Source organism: Enhydra lutris, unplaced genomic scaffold (genome assembly GCF_002288905.1).
Source record: "Enhydra lutris kenyoni isolate GAN:26980312 unplaced genomic scaffold, ASM228890v2 scaffoldscaffold1, whole genome shotgun sequence".
Classification (NCBI taxonomy): Eukaryota; Metazoa; Chordata; class Mammalia; order Carnivora; family Mustelidae; genus Enhydra; species Enhydra lutris.
In genome coordinates, this window is record NW_019154085.1 from 45099304 (window position 1) to 45117689 (window position 18386).

The 18386-nt window shown below is 49.0% G+C and overlaps 1 protein-coding gene across 4 annotated transcripts in view; it reads left to right on the plus strand.

The window, feature by feature from the left end:
• The window catches only part of LOC111153746 (TRAF3 interacting protein 1), a 59587-nt gene that overhangs the window by 27791 nt on the left and 13410 nt on the right, over positions 1 to 18386 (plus strand). The window lies entirely within an intron of this gene.

Consider the following 18386-nt stretch of genomic DNA (forward strand, 5'->3'; position numbering starts at 1 on the left):
AACAGAAAGACCGTTCTATCGGCAGCCGACGTTTCCAGTATGTTTTACACACTCACACGCAGAGATGATTCCGCCTACAATGTCCTAGTTTTTCGTGAATCCGTGGCCAGAAACAGTTGGTGAGGGGACCGTGTAGTCGCGAGCGACATCGGAGGGGTCCGGGAACAGTCCCAGGAGAAGAGTGCTGTCCGGGGCTTTAGTTGGCAGCACCCCGTTCACTCGTCCGGAGGGAGAACTGCCTTTGCCGCGGGTCGCGGCCTCTTGCTGTGGGGTTTTAGCAGGGCCTTGTCCTTTTCGTGGCCAGAGGGCTGCCCTGTGGCCCTGGTGGTATTTCTGGGAGCCGCTCGGAAACCACGAGTGTGTAGCTTGGGGCTGTGATGTGGGCGAGGGCGAGGCTCCGGGGTTCCCCATTTACCACCTGTGCTTGCCCTGCACAGTGCTCTGGGTCCATGCCACAGGCTGCCCGCGGGGGTGCGCTTTAGGCTGGAGGCTCTGACTGCAGGAGAGGCGGGGAATCTGTGTCCTCAGTGGTGGACACAGGCTGCTCTCAGACAGCACAGCCAGTCAGGTCGGAGCCGGGGCCGCATGTCTGTCACGGCCCCGGGCATGAGCCAGCCTTATCGTTGTCGGTGCGCACAGGGGCATCAGGCTGCAGTTCCACTCGGGGGCCCTCAAAAAATGGCTTTGAGGTTTTGAAATAAAAGAAATTAAAACCTTCGGGGAGAAGTTGATGTCCTTTCTGCCTCGGCCGCAGCCCCGCTGTCCCCAGGGCCCTCGGTCCCTGGGTCAGAGTTGGCGGCAGCCTGACCTGAAAGGCCACCGCCTGCGCTCGGCAGTCGTGGGTCTTGCCTGGGGCAGACCTGTGAGGCCAGTGCTGGTCTCGGGTGGCGTGCTGTTCCTAGGCCCTCCCAGGGTGGGCGCCTGGCGTCTGGTTCTTTGGTCTTCGTTAGCTCTGGTTCTGGGGACTCCGATGTACCTGCACTCTTGGGCTCCAGGGTGCCTCGGCCGGCCTTCAGGTGCCCACAGGTCCGCCAGGGGGAGGGGATGTGCACATGTTCGCGAGGGGCCACATGGGCTGTCACGGCTTCTCGGCCCTACAGACAGAGCCTGGCAGTGGCTGCAGCGCCAGCAGCAGTGGAAGCTTGTGTGGCTGTGTGGCGGGAAGGCTTCGCAGCCTGGTGCTGGCGCAGGCCCAGAGTCAGGGACAGGGGCCGGCGGTGCCCGGGTGCGCTCCCGTGTCTGAGAGGCTGTGCCACCCACGCTGGGGATGGAGGACATGGGCCTTGTCGCCCACAGGTCCCGGCGAGAGGGGACCCCCTTCCCGCCCGGTCCAGTGGCTGCTGCTCTGTTCCTGGTTCCTCTGGTTTGTTTCCCAGATGTGTGGCCGTGTGGGCTCGGTGCCTGTGCTCCTGTCCTGGCTAGCCCCTCTCTGTCATCGTCCCCGTTGGGGTGATGCTGCTGGAATAGCTCCTTCCCTTTTGTTGTGGGTCATGCCTGTTGTGGACGTGCCCTGGGTGTGTGTCCGCTTGTCGGGTGAGGGCATGGGGGTTGTTGGGGGTTCAGTCCTTTGGAGAGAAAGTTGTGGAGAGCATCCTGCATGTCCTATGTGCACGGAGACCGCCGGTCCCTTGGGGCAGACCCGATGAGCAAGAGTGCCGCGCGCGTGGGTCTTTTTGAGAACCGGCTGCGTCCTCCTTGCTCCCTCCATGGTGCCCGCAAGTGCAGTTCCCCCGCCCACGCCCCACTCACGGTGCTCAGTGTCTCTAATTTCTTGTGTTGTGATGTGAGCTCCCTTCACGGCTGACGTGATTCTGTCCCACTGCCAGTTCCTGCTCTTTTCTTAGCTGGACGACTTGGGTTGCTGTAGCTGTTCTGTTCTTTCGGACTGACCCTTTATTTGTCTCACCAAGGCAGTTTCTTGAGTGGGTGTATTCCGTTTTTCTGTTCCTTTGGGTTGGGTTGGGCTGTGAGTGAAGGAGAGACCCCAAGTGTCAGTGGCTTAGATGAGCGGGGAGCGCTTCAGCTCCCGAGCCAGAGGGTGGATATAGCAGTGGCCCAGGCATCTTCTGCCCATCCCCCATGTGCGTGACCCCTGCGTCTTGGCCCCTCGTGGCCCATGGAGACCGTCCAGGTGCGGCTGGCAGGAAGGGAGGGGATGGAGGAGCAGCGGACAGGAGCGCACCCCTTTCCTTTGAGGCTTCTCAGAAGTTGTGCGTCCCACTCCCATGTCTGTGGTTCCGGCCAGATCTTCACCACAAAGGCACGTGAAGTGAAACCGTTATTTGGTGCATTGTTTTGCTCAGCCAGTGATCAGGATAGATCTGCCCAGTCGTCTCGCTGCCTGGTGCGCTCAGAAAATGACAGTATTTGCAAGGCACGTGGGTGGGTGGAGGAGACCGGCCGCCTGGCTGGGGGCCGAGGGTTTCTGGAAGCGGCCTGTCCCCCACGTGTGGGCTGCACCCAGGGCAGGACGCTTGGCCGTGGGAGGTAGAGCAGAAGCCAGCGTCGCCAGGCCCTCCCCAGCCTCTCTACAGCCAACTGTTCCTTCTCTTTTTACTAAGTCATGGCATCAGATGGTTCACCTGTGCTTTTATGATTTTATAAAAATATATCTACAGTTCACAGTTTTCCTGCTAAATCTTTTTTTGTTGTGTTTTGTTTTCTTTGATGAGACTTTAAAGAAACTATTGAAAAAGTCACCCTCTAGCAAAGACCCAACTTCTGGTCTTGTATATACTCGCTTTGGTTTTCATTTCACTGATTTCTATTCCTTATTTTTCCTTTTAATTTCTTTGGTTATTTATGTTTTTAGTCTCTTGTGGAAAATACTTGGCTCGTCCATTTTTAGTCTTTGTCACTTTAAATGAATGTTTAAGGCTATACTTTTTTTTTTTTTTAATTTTAAAATTTGTTGTAGAGCACACACGTGCGTGCATGTGAGGTGGGGAGGGGGAGTGGGGGGCGGGGGGAGAATCTCTGGCAGACTCTGTGTTGAGCACAGAGCTGGATGTGGGCTTGGTCTTAGACCCTGAGATCATGACCTCAGCTGAAATCAGGAGTCGGATGCTCAACCGACTGAGCCACCCTGGTGCCCCAAGGCTCTACGTTTCTCTTTAAGCATGATTTATTTAAATTTATTAAATATTAAAATCAAAATTTCTTTGAATTTTAATTTGAAATACTTTATTTCTTTTTATCATGTGGGCTATTTAGGAGTCTGTTCTTTAGTTTTGAAACATAAAGGTTTTTAGAAAATTTTTTTATGGATAATTCCCGATATAATTTCGTGTTCGAAGAATACGGTCTGTGTGTTATTGATTATTTGGACTGAAGCCTTTCTTTGGGGTCTGGTCTGAGGTTGGTTTTTACAGCTGTTTCTGAGAGCTCGCAGACCGTCTGTTTCCTGGGCTTTCGGTCCATTCTTCAGTGCTCCTGGTGGATTTTGCAAAGAGGTGGTGGTGAGACTCTGTGCTCAGGCCTCTTGTCATAATTGCTTGTCTTCGGTCTCATGTAAACATTCAGATGGTAGATGTTTTCTCTGCTTTTCATGTAAATTGTGCTTCTTGTCTTGGACTTCCTGTTGTTTTGGGGGAGCACTGTTTTTTCAGTGCTGAGGAGATAGGAGTTTGTAGTTGAGCCGTCCCTCAGGCCAGCCTTTGGCGTTGCCTTGGAAGGAAAGCTACCTCTTATTATACCGATGGACTCGAATAATCCGTTACAGAACCAACATGCATCAGACAGAGCATTGTCTTCATTAGCTTGGCCGACTCGCTGTCTTCTCAAGAGGAAATATAAACTTTCTTAATAGTAAGGTACTAGCTCATGCCAGCATTTTTTTTTCCTTCATATTTATGAGGAATTTTTTGAAAAACAACCAGAAAAGCAGTTTTATTAGTGTTTCTTCTGCTTTAAAAGTACTTGCTTTTTGAACTTTATAAATGAAGATGCTTTGGATGCTAGCTGGCCATTTCAGAGACGGTGCCCTCCCTCCTCACTCCTGATCCTGTACATTCTCTGGGTTGGGCTTCTCTGCTTTGGGTCAGTTCTAGTCGAATGTCAGTTTTAGATGCTTTTTCTTTTCACTGAAATTCTTTATTTTGAAATAGAGTATTTCTCTTAGTGGGTTTCTTTTTTAGTTCATTTAAAGCTTGTGTGATTTTACTCTCCCCCTTCTTGCTCACATAAGCCGTGTCCTCTGGAGGTTGTACATCTCAGATGAGACCTTGGCGTGCACTTAATTTGACGTGAATGTATGTATTTGATGCCCTTCTCAGTGAGTGTTGTGCCGTGGGCCCCATGGAGTTGTGCTTGCAGTCTCTGGACAGTGATCTGAAAGAAGCGTGTATTTGGAAACGTGCATCTTGAAATGACTCTAGGTGGATAAAGTGACTTTACCCTGAACATGTTCTGTTTCAATTACAGCAAGTCGTGTGTAATGAACAATCGTCAGCTCAATTCTGTGAAAGGCAGGCATTCTGATTTTCTCTTTGGTGATCCGAGTAGACCTTCCAGTTATTTCTTATTTTGGTCATGAGGTGGTGCAGTTTCATCACAAATACTTAAACCCTATTAGAAAAAGGCTCCTTAGAAATCACGCCTTAGCTCAAAGTCTGTACCTGATGAAAGTATTTTTAGTTTGCATGTTTGTGGTCCTAGTATTATTGGATGGGTGTTCTTTTGCTAGAAATACTGTTTCCATTTAAATTGCTTTGAAAGAAAGGGGACATATGCTACGACGTTCTTCGCTGATGAGACGTTAGTGGCAAAACCGGCTGCTGCTGACACCGACTTCAGCTGTAAAGAGTGACTCATTTATTTTAGGAAACAAGGCGATAGTTTTCTGTTCCCAAGTAGTACAGTGTCTTCCAGTATGCTGGCGGGGGATTTTAGGTTTCTGATATAAAATTGTTGCTAGCAAATAACCAACAATATCACCTAAAGATGCTTGGAGATGTGTGGCATGGGAACATTATAGACTGGGACAGTGGTTTGGGAAGCATCTGAACGTCATACGTGTGTGAACTTCATGGCAATATTTATGATGCGTAAATGGGCCTTCTTTGTATATACAAAGGCCATGATATGGGTAAACTATCAGAATACTTTATCTGCAGGGAAATGTGTACATGACTTAAGAAAACGGGATTCTAAGGATGTGATCAGCTCTGGCCTGACAAACATTTCCAGACCGAGTGGTCCTCCTCTGCTGGGTAGTATGCTTGCGCAGTGAGTGATCATACGGCGAATAATGATTTTATTCTTCGAGCTGGGCTCCACACTGAGCTTGGAGCCTGCAGGGGACTCTCACTCCCTCTAGCTCTGCCCTGCCCCCTGCTTGTGCGTGTGCATGCACTCTCTCTCAAAAAAAAAAAAAAAAAAAAAAAAAATTATTTTTACCCAAAATGCCAGCTTAACATTCACATCATTTTGTATTTATAACTCTTCCAGATTTAGTCGGTTGGGCCTGAGAAGCCATTCTGGCCTTATTTCTGTCAGTGTCCTATTTGCTGTGCACAGACGCCAGCCTGAGTGCATAGCTGGAACTCAGGTCCCCGGTGGTGCGGGTGTGGGTGTGGGCACTGTCCCTGTGGCACATCCCTGAGGTGGGAGGGTTGATGCTCTGGTGGCCTCAGGATGAAAAGCATTAGAATTCAGATCCAAGTCAATTAGGGACTGTGAAAGACGCATGAAGCTCAGCGGAAACCAATGCAGGTTGTGCAGAGAGCAGTAAGTAAGCAGAAGGGACTCTGTCCCATGAGTCCTGGAATCTGCAGCCTCCTGGCAAGTGCGGGCCCACGGCAGGGGGACACTGAGAATGGCCTGGCCCTGCTGAACCTTTCTCGATGGTCTGGAGAAGCATGAAGACTTTCGAACGTAGCTGGTGCGACATGAGGAGGGTGTGTAAAGGAAAAAGGACCTTGGAAAGCCCTGCATTGTGGCTGAGCCCAGGCGAGCTGTTGGCGTGGTCTGGCTTCTTTCTCTTCTGCTGGATGTGGCGTCCCAGGCTGGGCCTCCCACATCTCTGCTCACCCAGGTGGTTCGCAGGTAACAGCGGTACGGGGAGCCACAGCGGTACGGGGAGCCACAGCGGCTTTCCTCTCAGCTGTGTGCCCGCATGTGACCTCATGCTCTAGGCCTGCGTCCCTCAGCTTATCCGGCTTCCAGGCACATGGGCTCCTTGGGGATGGCAGGTGCATGTTGGGACACAGGCCCTGTCCTGTGTGGAGTGGGCACACAGGCATTTTGTTAGCATTTGGTAGAGCAGCTGCTTCCAGAATTATTTCGGTCCTGAAATTCCACGTTTCTTTGGCTTCTCTTTGAACAAAGGAATTTATTTCCTGGTAACTTTTTCCCTTGTTTCTTAGTTATTTTTATTCTTTCTAAAACACACCCATTTGTGCTCACTGTTTGAAATGAGAAATGCCTTTATTTTCCTAGTTCCTGTCTGTCCACTTCTCAACTTGAGGAGTGGCTTCCAGTGAAGCGAGCTGCTGCTGGAGGGATGGGCTCTGCTGCTGAGTCAGGCTTTCTTGGCTTCAGCTGAACCTGAGGAAGCAGGCTCAGAAGGGGCTGACGTGGGCAAACCGGGGCCACAGCTTTGTCCTGTTTCTCCAGGAGATGGGTTTCCGGGTCTTTTTACAGTAGTGGGAAACTGAAGCTCTGGATGTTAAAATACTTTGATTTCCTGCTTGTAGCAGTGATGCATGCATGATTTTTCATATTGGAGCATCATCAAGGTTTCTGGGTGGAATTCTCTGAAGCTTTCTTTCTGGCCGAAGAGCCCTCCCCACCAGCTGGGACCCCTTTACTAATTAACAGAGCCCTTGAAAAGCCGTGTCCCTGAGGCCATGACTGACAGCCACTTTGCCAGGAGCTTGCATTATGTCAGGGGTTTGCCAAATTTCACAGAATATTCTTCAATCCCTTACAGGAAAAAAAAAGATATTAAAATAAAACAGAAATGTGTTTATTTTAGATATGAAGTTATTTAGACATTGTAAATAAAGCACACTGTGTGTGGACACGTCTGAATTACGCTATGACGTGCACACTCCGTGTTACCCACAAGATGCATTCTGAAAGCTCGGTTAGATTTTGAAACTCAGGAGTAATTTTTAAATACTCGTATTTTTGGTACTGATTAAGTTTCCAGGTAGCTTATGAAAGCTTTATGGTACTATAGAGAGTTCATTTGCAGGGGAAAATGATAGAAAATCATGCTGTAAAAGGAAAAACTAAACAGACTGAATAAAGTAAATGGTTTTATACAACGTTAAAAACAACTTCTGAAGGCAAGCAGGTCAGACATTTAAAATTATGAAGGTTGAGAACTCTCAACTACTTCAGAGATGCCTGACCACGACATTCAGGGTCTAGAGGGAGCGTGTCGCGCCGTCCTCCTCGCGGGGTCTGTGTTGCCAGGGTCCTGTTGGCTCAGTCGGGGTTCAGCCGGCAGTGCCCGCCACAGCTCTGGTTTTGGGAAGGCCAGCCCTCCCCACAGCCCATCCTGTGGGTGGCAGCCAGAGTCCTCCTGCCCCAGCGCAGGGTGAGCTGCTGCCACGTGGGCCTGGGGTAGTGGCAAGTGCCAGAGAGGTTGTGGGTCTGATACGGAGAAGCCCCCCCGCCCCGCACTACTTGACTACAGATTGCTGACCTCACTGCTGAGCACTTGAGTGAGGGATTTCTGCAAACCAGGTCATTCTGTGTCAGACGAGGATGGGGACGTGATCCATGGCCGCTGTCCAGGTGCCTGGTGCTTGCCGCACTGTAGGCTCTCCCAGGCCGGAGCCATCGTCTGTCCTTCCCTCTCCTGACCCTGCCAGCTTTGGAGACCGCACGCTGTTTTGGAGAGGGTCCCTCAGGGAGGCACGTTTGCTCGTGCCTCTTGGGCTGCAGTCACCCTCGGGAGAGGCCGGCTCTTCCACCTGCACCCCGTCACCGGACACACGTTTTCATTTGTCCCGTGACAGGTGGGGTTGGGGGTGGATTCTGCCGGCTTCTCCACCATCTCCAGCTTCCGCTTCCCTTCGTAATTACTAGCATGTTCTGGGACACGTAAGTCTCCTGCTCTTCACTCGCTGTCCGTTTTGTCACCTCTTTCTGTCATCGTGGGCTCACTTCCCAGTCTTACTCAGGGGCTGACACACTGACTCGTGTGTTGGTGCTCAAATTGCCCCAGATTTGTCCCGCGGGAGCTCCTTTAGATTGGCGTCTGTGTCCGCACAGTCTGCCCTGTTGTTCTTCGAGTTCTTCCTTCCTTTTTGGCTCACGGAGATTTTCTAGGCTCATCTTGCCTTGCCCTGCCCCAGGCCCGAAACCAGCCATTTCTTCTGATTCCTTTTAGTGGAGGTTGGTGTCTCAAAAGCAGGATCTGCTGTTGGGCACACTCGTCCCTCTGTGGTATTCGGCTCTTGGGCCCTCTTGGTGGTCAGAGCTGCAGGAAAAGTGTGTGTGCGCGCACATGCCCATGTGCTCGCACATACCACGGGATCATCTTAGTTTCCTCCCGTTCTGTATTGATAATTCCCTTCTCCACTCATGAAGAGCATGATGGTCATTGTCCTGGTAGATCACCTTAGTGAACGAACCCCATCTCCCGTTGCTGCTGATCCCCCGGCCCGCATGCCTGCCCTCTTCACCCACCTCACCCACCTCAGGCTCCAACAAATCCTGCCGCGTGGGTGGGCTCCTGCTCACCCCTGGGGTAGCCATTTGCCCGTCTAGGACTCCTTCTGCCCTGTGTTGGCTGCTGCTCCCCTTGCCCACATGGATGTCCTTACTTCAGGCCCCATGGCTCTCCCCCTCCCCACCCTGGTGTAGGTGCTTCTGTGCTTGGCCTGTGTACAGGCTTTAGGACTGAGTAGTTCAGGAGGAAAAGACCAGCCACTGACTCTCTTCTGGAACGGAATCTCGTCGTGGAGACCCGTGACTCTCCCGTGGCTAGCACAGTGCTAGACATAAGTTCTCTTTAACTTGTTGCCTAGATGAGTTCAGCTCCTGGAACAAAAGTTAGAAGAGACAGAGGGAGGGAGAAAGGAACAAATGATCAAATATGAGGCAGCGCTTGGCAGAATGAAATAAACAGACCTGCATTTGGAAGGTTGGCGGATGTTCTCACGGTGCTTCTGGAGGAGAAGAGGACGTGGCGGGGGTGCTGTAGCCTCAGTGAGCCCCTCGCTGACCAGCAGGTGCTGCCTTCAGCTGCTCACATGCAACTCCTGACCGCAGGCCCTGGGAGCAGGCACAGCCCTCTTGCCGCATGGCTCTCTGCCCCAGTGGGGGTATTGGAGTTCGGACAGCAAGACAGATTGTAGAGTGAAGTGTGATACGAGTGATAAGCTTCCTGACCTAGCTAATGGGATGTTAAACGAAGTCTGATTTTTTTTTTAGAGGCACTTTGGTACTTTCACAGAGAGCAAGAATGGAACCTGCTATGGGTCTACCCTTAAAGGGGCTTTCATGTTCCAGGAAAGAACATATTGCAAGAAACCGTGGGTTCTTTTCAAAAGAACAAAAGTCGGATTTGCTTGTACCTGTGTTCTGCAGCCGTAAACACTCAAGGAAGAGGGGACAATAGCCACAGCCTTTGTGGAGGAACAGGTTGACTCAGGGTTCCTGTTGTTTAGTCCAGTTGGCATTACACATGTAGAAATAAGGAACAATGCGGTCAGGGTAATTCCAGGGCTCAAAATGTGCTGCTCTCGGGTTCTTGGGGGAGGATGGCCTACGACAGAGCCTACCTGGATAACTAGGAAAAGCAAGCATGGCACTGCTCCTGCCCTGGGGGTTGAGCACGTGGAAAGCAGCCAGGCCAGCCTGAACACAGGGTGAGGATAAAATATGCAGTGGATTCCAAAGACTTAGGGGAAAAAAAGCATATAAGATGTCTCATTAGTAATTTTTATGTTGAGTGCATATTGAAACAGTATTTTATATGTATTGAGTTAAATGTCTTGAAATTAATTTCACCTCTTAGTTTTTAACGAATTTAGTAGAAACTTGTAGTAAATAAAACTGGTTAAGCAAAAAGAGTTGAACGTACCATCACTATGGAACTGAGCGCAAAAGCCCTAAAGCAGTTTCTGAAAAATCGGTTTTATGGAAAAAAATAACCTCATAAGACTCGGTGGGTGGGGCAGAGGGTTAAGGGAGGTAAAATCACATTAAAACCATTGTCCAAAACTTTTCCCGTTTGCTTTCTTTATTTTTTAATTTTTTTTTTAAGATTTTATTTATTTATTTGACAGAGATTACAAGTAGGCAGGGAGGCAGGCAGAGAGAGGAGGAAGCAGGCTCCCCGCCGAGCAGAGAGCGCGATGCGAGGCTCCATCCCAGGACCCTGGGATCATGACTGAGCAGAAGGCAGAGGCTTTAACCCACTGAGCCACCCAGGCGCCCCTCGTTTGCTTTCTTTAAAGTGTCTTTTGAGGACTGAGGTCTTAACTTTAATGTAACTAAAATTTCTCAGTCTTAACTCTCAGGATCAGGGTTTTTTTGTGTCTTAGTTAAAAAATCCTTCTCCTAAGGCCAGAAAGATATTTTTTCTTTTTAAATATTTAAAGCTTTGTTTGGATCTTTCCGTCCTTAGTCCACCTGGAGCTGATTTTCCTGTGTTCTGTGAGATCGAGGTGCAATTTTTCCTCTAACATGATTAACCAGTTCTTCCTCCTTTCCACGTTGCTTCGCTGTGTGTGGAGGTTACGTGTGCTTTCTGGACTCTGTATGCCAGAGGTTAGCAGACTTTTCTAGCAAGGGTCCAAAAGCACGTGTTTTTAGCTCCAAGCCGTGTGCGCTCGGTCACCACTATTCAGCTTTCCAGAGCGGCCCTAGACACCCCCCAGGTGAACCAGTGTGGCCAGGTGCCGATCATTTGTTTTTTTTTATGGATACCAAAATGCAGATTTTATAGAACTTTCATGGACCAGAAAACACTACCTTTTAAATATTGTTTTCAGCTATTTGTTTAGTAAAAGCTGATCTGCGCTCATGGGCTATACAGACAGCTAGGCCACGGGTCAGGCTGTGGTATGTGTCTGTCCCACTGGCCCTGCCTGATTCCATGCTGCTCCGATCGTTTTATAAACAGGCCTTGTCTTGGGTGATTTGGCTATTTATTCTTGGTCCTTTCCGCTTCTGTAGAAATGCTGTCGGCCGCTGATGGAGCACCAGGGGGCACTCTCTGGGGAGCTGAAGAGTGTGGGCGAGCCGTGATCTCTCCGTGTGTTCGCTCCTAATGCCTCTCAGTGAGCGTTTGTGGCTTGTTTCTATAGTGATTGTGTCTGCTGTTTGTTAGATTTGTATGTGGGCACTCGAGAGGCTATTCTGGTACTGGAAATACTCTGTTTTTAAATTTCTTTTCTAATTGTTGGTGGGGAGGAATGCTGTTGACTTATAACCACTTCCTTGACAAACCATTGTTTTAAAAACTATGTGTTGGTTCTTTTGTGTTTTCTGTGTTGTAGTAGCCGCTGGATACGAACATGGAACATAGCAAGATACAGGTACTGTTGTCACCCCCATCTGGGGGATCAGGACGGGAAGGGACTTGTCTAGGGCCTCGGGACTGGTGAGCACCAGAGCTGGGATGTGAACGCATGCACCTGGCCTGAGTCTGTGTTCTTCCCCCTGAGCTGCGCCCTCGTTCCTGTCGCCCCCAGTCTCCATGGCCCTGTACCTTCTCTCCAGGCCTCATGCCTTCTGTACTATTATCTGATCGCTCCCATGGGGCCTCTAGGACCCCTCTCCCGGAGGGGTAGTAACGATCATAGTGCACCACTTTCTGCCTTTCTGGTTTTTAATGACAGTTCTTCTAGAATTTACTCTTTTCTGATGATACTTATTGTAGCACTTAATAAAATAGATTGAGAAAGTTTGATTTTTTTTTCCCCACTGTGGGACTTTATCATGAATGGGTGTTGAATTTTATGAAATGCTTTTTCTCCATTGAGATGATTCCATTATACTTCTTTAATTCACTAAATGACACTTACAGCTTTTAAGTGATCGTTTCTGAGGTGAAACCAATGTTGTTACACTCTATTATCTTTTTCATCCACTGGTAGATTCTGTTTGCTAATTAGAATTTTTCCATTTATATTCATGGATGAATTGGACCCACGATTCTCTTTTCCTCATATGATCCTTGTCTTGTATTAGTGTCAAAGTTGGGAGTGAACTGGGGAGAGTTCCTTCTTTTCTTTTCTTTCTTTTTTTTTTTTAAAGAAGCTTTTTTTAAAAAATTTTATTTATTTATTTGACATATAGATCACAAGTAGGCAGAGAGGCCGGCAGAGAGAGAGGGGAAGCAGGCTCCCTGCTAAGCAGAGAGCCAGATGCAGGGCTTGATCCCAGGGCCCTGAGACCATGACCTGAGCTGAAGGCAGAGGCTTAACCCACTGAGCCACCCAGGTGCCCCTCTTTCTGTCTTTTCTAGAAGAGATGGTAGATGATGGAATGGTATGTTTCTCGATAGTTTGTGGACTTGTGTGTAGACCCATCTGAGCATGAGGGGAACTTTTAGGGCATGGCTGTTATTTTTACATTAGGGGAAGATTCAGGCTTTCTCTTTCCTCTTGAGTCAGTTTTGGTCATCAATGTCTTTTAAATTTTCAAGTTTCCGGCAAAAGCTCTTGATAGAATTCTTTAAACATGTGCTTTATTTGTCATTTTGTTTTGTTCTGTTCTTATTAATAATACTACTAATTTGTACTGTTTCTTCCCTTTTTTTGAAGCAGTGTTTTCAGAAGTTTGTCAGTCTTTTTAAACCACCTGCTTTTGGCGTCATTGGCCTTCTCTTTTGTATTTTTATTCTTTTCACCGATTTATCCTGTTTTCTTCATTTCCCCTCTACTTTCTTTGTGTTTATTCTGTTGTCCTTTTAATTTCTTAATTGGACTCTTACATTCCTGGTGTTTATTTGGCCTTTTTTTTTTTTTAGCCTTATATAAACTTATTTTGTGATTACAAGTTACTGTGTGGTTTAAGTCAGGATTTATCCATCACCTCCATATGTGGGCACTGTTGCAGGATGATAATTGGAAATGGCTGTGCAGGAGGCACCTGGGGGTCTCGGTTATGCCTCTGCCTTTGGCTCGGGTCGCTATCCCAGTGCCACATCTCTCCCTATCCCTCTGCCACTGCCCCTGCTTGCACTTTCTCTGTCAAATAAATGAAATCTTTAAAAAGAAGAGAAAAGAAATGGATGTGCACGTTATCAAACACCATTTTCTTGGCAGTCGTTGGGATGGTTGCGTATTAATAGAATCCCTGATGTCGAGTGGTTTTTACGTTCCTGAAGTAACTGGTGCTTGGTCATGGTCTGTCATTTGTCTGATGCAAAATCATATTCAGTTCACTAGTATATTTATTTATTTATTTATTCATTCATTCCTAGGTTTTATTTATTTTTCAATAATACGCACATCCATTGTGGGGCTCGAACTTACAACCCCAAGATCAAGAGTTACGTGCTCTTCGAACTGAACCAGCCAGGCACCCCAACTTACTAATCTTTTAAAACAGAAGTCCATGGTCAACGGACATTAGCCTGTTTTGTGTGTGTGCTGTTGTTGTTAGGTGTTAGAATCAAGATTATGTTAGTTTTATGTAGTTAATTCTTATAAAAATACTTCCTGTGCCCTAGAACAGTTGAGGTCTGAGGAGTGACCTGGTTCACAGAAGTTGGGGAGCCTTGGGACTCCCTCTTGGTAGAAGTTGTTCCTCTCTGGGGGCTTGTCTCCCCAGGGCCACTGGTCAGAAGCAGGAGCTCACATCCCATTCCATGGCTTGAGATCCTGGGAGCGCGGAGCCCACGTGCTTCCCTGGTTAGCTATTCCTGACTTGTCGCAGGTTCCTTGACTCTTGCCTGCAGGGTACATGGGTCTGAGGCCTGGAGCCCTTGAAGGGTCCTTCTCTGGCATGCTCTCATGTGACTCCTTGTGCAGTCCCCATCCCATCCTCACCCCAGAAGCCATGAGATGAACAGTGGGTCCAGCTACCCTTACCCCATGGCAGGGGCTCAGCAGGATCCCAGACTTGTGCAGTTTGTTTCTTCCCCGATTACTCTTTGGTTGTCTGGGGGCAGTAGGGGAGAGTAGGTGTTTGTACAGAATTACAGGCCTGTTTTCCTGTGGGCCACGTCTCTTCTTGCCTTTGTTTGTGCTGGCAGTCCAAAGTTACCTGGAGGCGGGCTGCTGGTCCCTTGGGCCTGGTGGACCGTAGTAGGACCCATCAGAGAAAACTCTTGATTTTGCTTAGTCAGAGACTTCCTGTCACCACGCATGTCCCTGCTCACATGCTCTCCAGAGAGCCCCCGCCCCCGGCCAGCTTCTTTAGTCCTCCACCCCATTGCCCACCAGGCTCCAACCCTACTTCCTTTTCTTCCTGACCTCAACCGCTCACTGAAATTTTGTGGTTTTGGATTAACTGAGGCATGTTGAGCACAAATTGAGTGAAAGCTCAGCCCCGTATCTGCATCAGGTCAGAACACCATCTGCTACGTATCATTGCCATCTTGGCCCCGCTGCTTGCAAGGTATTGGGATCTGACTGTCCTAGTTTTGAATTTTCCTCTGCTCTTCCAGTCTTTGGAGTCATGCCTTCTAGTCATTCTGTGGAGTGTATTTTCGTTGGAAGGCTCTGACATCCTGACTTTTATGACGGGTTTGAGCATCTCTTTTTCAGTTCACATGCCAACCAGAAGGTGGGTTTCATGTTGCCCAGAAACTGCCTTGTAGGATTGATGGTTAATTTGGGTGTGATTATTTTGTCTGGTATTTTTAGAGAATTTAGGAGGCTAAATATGTAAAAATAAAATGAACCAGAATTAGAAGAAAGATTGTAGCTATAGCTTCGGTAAAAAATGATGAATATTTTAGCAGGACATGAATATTTTAGCAGGACATTTAAAGTAGTAAATCCAATTAGTTCATAAAGGGATGGAAATAAAAAGCAAAATAATTTAATAATCCTAATGTTGTTTCCAGAGATGATAGTGAAAAGGGAAATAAAGTGTATTTTTTTTTTTTAAATTTTATTTGTTTGGGGCGCCTGGGTGGCTCAGTTGTTAAGCGACTTCCTTCGGCTCAGGTCATGATCCTGGGGTCCTGGGATTGAGCCCCACATTGGGCTCCCTGCTAAGCGGGGAGCCTGCTTCTCCCTCCACTCCTCCTGCTTGTGTTCCCTCTCTCACTGTGTCTGTCTCTGTCAAGTAAATAAAATCTTAGAAAAAAATATTTGAGAGAAAGCATTAGTGGCAGGGCTGGGAGAGGGGGCACAGAGTAAAGTATATTTTAAAACTTAGATTCTTTTGCTGTCACTGCCCGTAGCAGGGAAATGGTTATAAAATGTAAAGCGAGGGGCACCTGGGTGGCTCAGTGGGTTAAAGCCTCTGCCTAAGTCTCAGGTCATGATCCAAGGGTCCTGGGATCGAGCCCTGCATCGGGCTCTTTACTCAGTGTGCAGCCTGCTTCCCCCAACCCTCTCTCTCTGCCTGCCTCTCTGCCTACTTGTGATCTCTGTCTGTCAAATAAATAAATAAAATCTTTAAAAAAAAAAAGTAAAGCGAGTGAACTTTAGAATCTTTTGTCCTTTGAAAGCTACTTGAAAGGCGCACCTGCTTAGCGCTGCTGGTATGTTAGAACCGTCCAGAGTTTTTATGAAACACTGGAGCCAGGGCCCCTTCTCAGACCCAGGACATCCATCTTTGGGCAAGGTCCTGGCCTTGGTATTTTAGAAAGTTCCCTGGGTGATTCTGATGCACAGCCGGGAACCAGAACTTCTGGTCCGGATGGTTGCTGACCCTGGAGGAGTAAGGTGGGAGGCTTCCTACCTTGTCCTTTGGTTCCTGTGCACAAAGGCTGATCCTTGGAACCTCTTGGAAGACCGGGGGAGGAAAGAGCCTGTCCCCACCTGGGTCCCTGGGTGGTGGCAGTGCTGGTGGCAGTGCCCCGTGGACCTGGCTCATTTGCGGGGGAAGCTGGGCAGTTGAGGCAGATCTTGGGGTGTATTTCCGACCGGTAGGAAGTGGGCACTGCTGCCCTGCCCAGTGGCCCCAGTGCGGGCCAGTTACGGCAGCTTCTGCTTGCTCCCATGAATGGGACAGGGGACCTGGATGGATCCCTCGCTGAGCCGTCTGTCCTCCCGGCACTCCGCTCTGCTCCCCAGGCAGCAGCGCTGTGGAAGGGATGCCTGCACACGCCTGCTGGTCTCTGGGCCTCTGAAACCTGCGTGACAAATACACAGTTTTAGAGAGACGAGGGCAGTGCACAGTGGGATGGAAGCTCGAGAAGGGCATATCCAGGACTTGGGGTTGGGCTGCATGTGGACGTGGGGTGGGTGCTTCGTGGGAACGCAGCAGCCGGCGTGGGATTTCAGCTCCAGCCAGGGCTTGATTCCAGTCTTCCCGGTCTGCTGGTCTTCCGAGGGCAGCCCCGGAGTCAGCTGTCCTGTTTGCAAAATGCCGCTGGGTTTCTCGCCACACGTGTGTACTCAGGAGGGTGCGCGGTGTCTCTGGGGCTTCTGAGTGCACAGAGCTTCGGGTCAGGGCGGCGGGAGTCCAGACGCGCTCTTCTTCCTCTGTCGGTGTTTGCATGGTGTGTGCAGGTGCCCAGGGCTGGCCCTGACTGCTACCAGCGCTCCCTCCACAGGTAATGACCTGACCTTCCCTGCCTCTCATCACAGTTTTCGGCTGAAAGACTGTTCTGGCCAGTGTAATGTGTGGAGCCCCTGCTGCTCTCCCTTGGTTTCCATGTGCACTGAATATCTTTTTCCATCTCTTTGAGCCAGTTTGTGTGTCTGTAAAGCGAGGAGTCTTGTCTGAAGCATACGGCTGGGTCTTGCTTTTTTAGGTGTCCAGCAACTCTGCCTATTGATTGGAGATTTGAATCCACTTATATTTCAAGTGATTAATGATAGGTAAGAACTTGCTAATTCCATTTTACCGTTTTCTTCTCTTGCTCTGCCCTTTGTGATCAGATTTTCCACAGCAGGGACGCTTTGCTTCCCTTCTCTGTCTCTTGGGAATCGACTGCGGGTGTTTGCTTGGTGGTTACCATGAAGCTCACATGAAACGTCTTATAGGTTAAGGGCTGGTTCATGCTGATAACAAGCTAATTTCAGAAGCTCTGCCCTTTTAGTCCGTCTTTCATGTTTTTGAAGTTGGAGTTTACCTCTTTAGGTTGTGGTCGTTAACAAACTGTCATAACGGAGGTTATTTTCAGGACTCTGTCCTTTTGCCTTTGTACAGAGTGGCTGACGGCCCTTCCTCCTCATCCCCCAGTTCTGAGAGGTGCTCCCCTCTGCCCCCATGTTCCCTGGCCGTGCCTGTGCTCCTGCTCCCATCTGTGCCCTTCACTGCAGCCTGGGGACTCCTCTTGGGCTTTCCTGGGGGGGCAGGGCCTCTGCTGGCCACCTCCTCCTCAGCTCTGTCTGGGAGCGGCTTTCCCTCGCCTTCATTTTTGAAGGACAGCTTTGCCAGGTCGTGTTCTCATGAGCACTCGGTTTCCCTCAGCCTTCAAGTGCATCGTCCCACTCCCTCCTGGCCAGGAGTCCACTGTGGTCCCGCGGGGTTCCTTGGGACACACAAACTCTTCTCCTGCTGCCTTGAAGAGTCTCCCATTGCCTGTGTTTTTTTTTTTCTTTTTTTAATACATTATTTGTTTACTTGAGAGAGAGCAAGTGTAAGAGAAAGAAAGAGATAGAAAGCACTGAGGCAGAGGGAGAAGCAGACTCCCTGCTGAGCAGGGAGCCCAATGTGGGACTCAATCCCAGGACCCTGGGATCATGACCTGAGCTGAAGGCAGAGGCTTAACTGACTTAGCCCCCCAGGCGCCAAGAGGTCATCCCCCCACAGCCAGCAAGGTCCCGGGTGGGCTTGCCCCTGCCCATTCTCAGGCCCTCAGGTTGGTTGGTTCCACTTTATGTTTCCTAGTGGGTTCCCGTTTTCTTATTCTGCCCAAATTTACTCACTCTATTTTCAAAGAAGTATAGAACCTTAAAAATCTGTAGCTAGAATGGGTTAGAAGAACCAAAAGTTCATGGTTAGGAACTGGAAAAAAAAGTGATTTTTTTCCCCTAAAGCATGTATTTTATTATATAATTAATAGTAAACTAGAACGTATCCTAGGAGCGAAGATGTGCATCTGTTAGCCAAGTATGGTTCTGTTTCCGTCAATGGTCAGCACTGCCTGTCACCCTGCTGCCACGGCCTTTTCAGCTAAAAATAGAGCTCAGTGGCTGCTGCACCCTTCAGGCATGGCTTACTTCTCCTCTGCTTAACTGAGAAGTTGTTCTTGAACCAAGTTGGGTCACTGGGAGCTGCGTTTTCTCTCAAGAATAAACGGCACATGTAGGATTCAGCTTCTCGTATGACTGGACACGTGCAGTGAA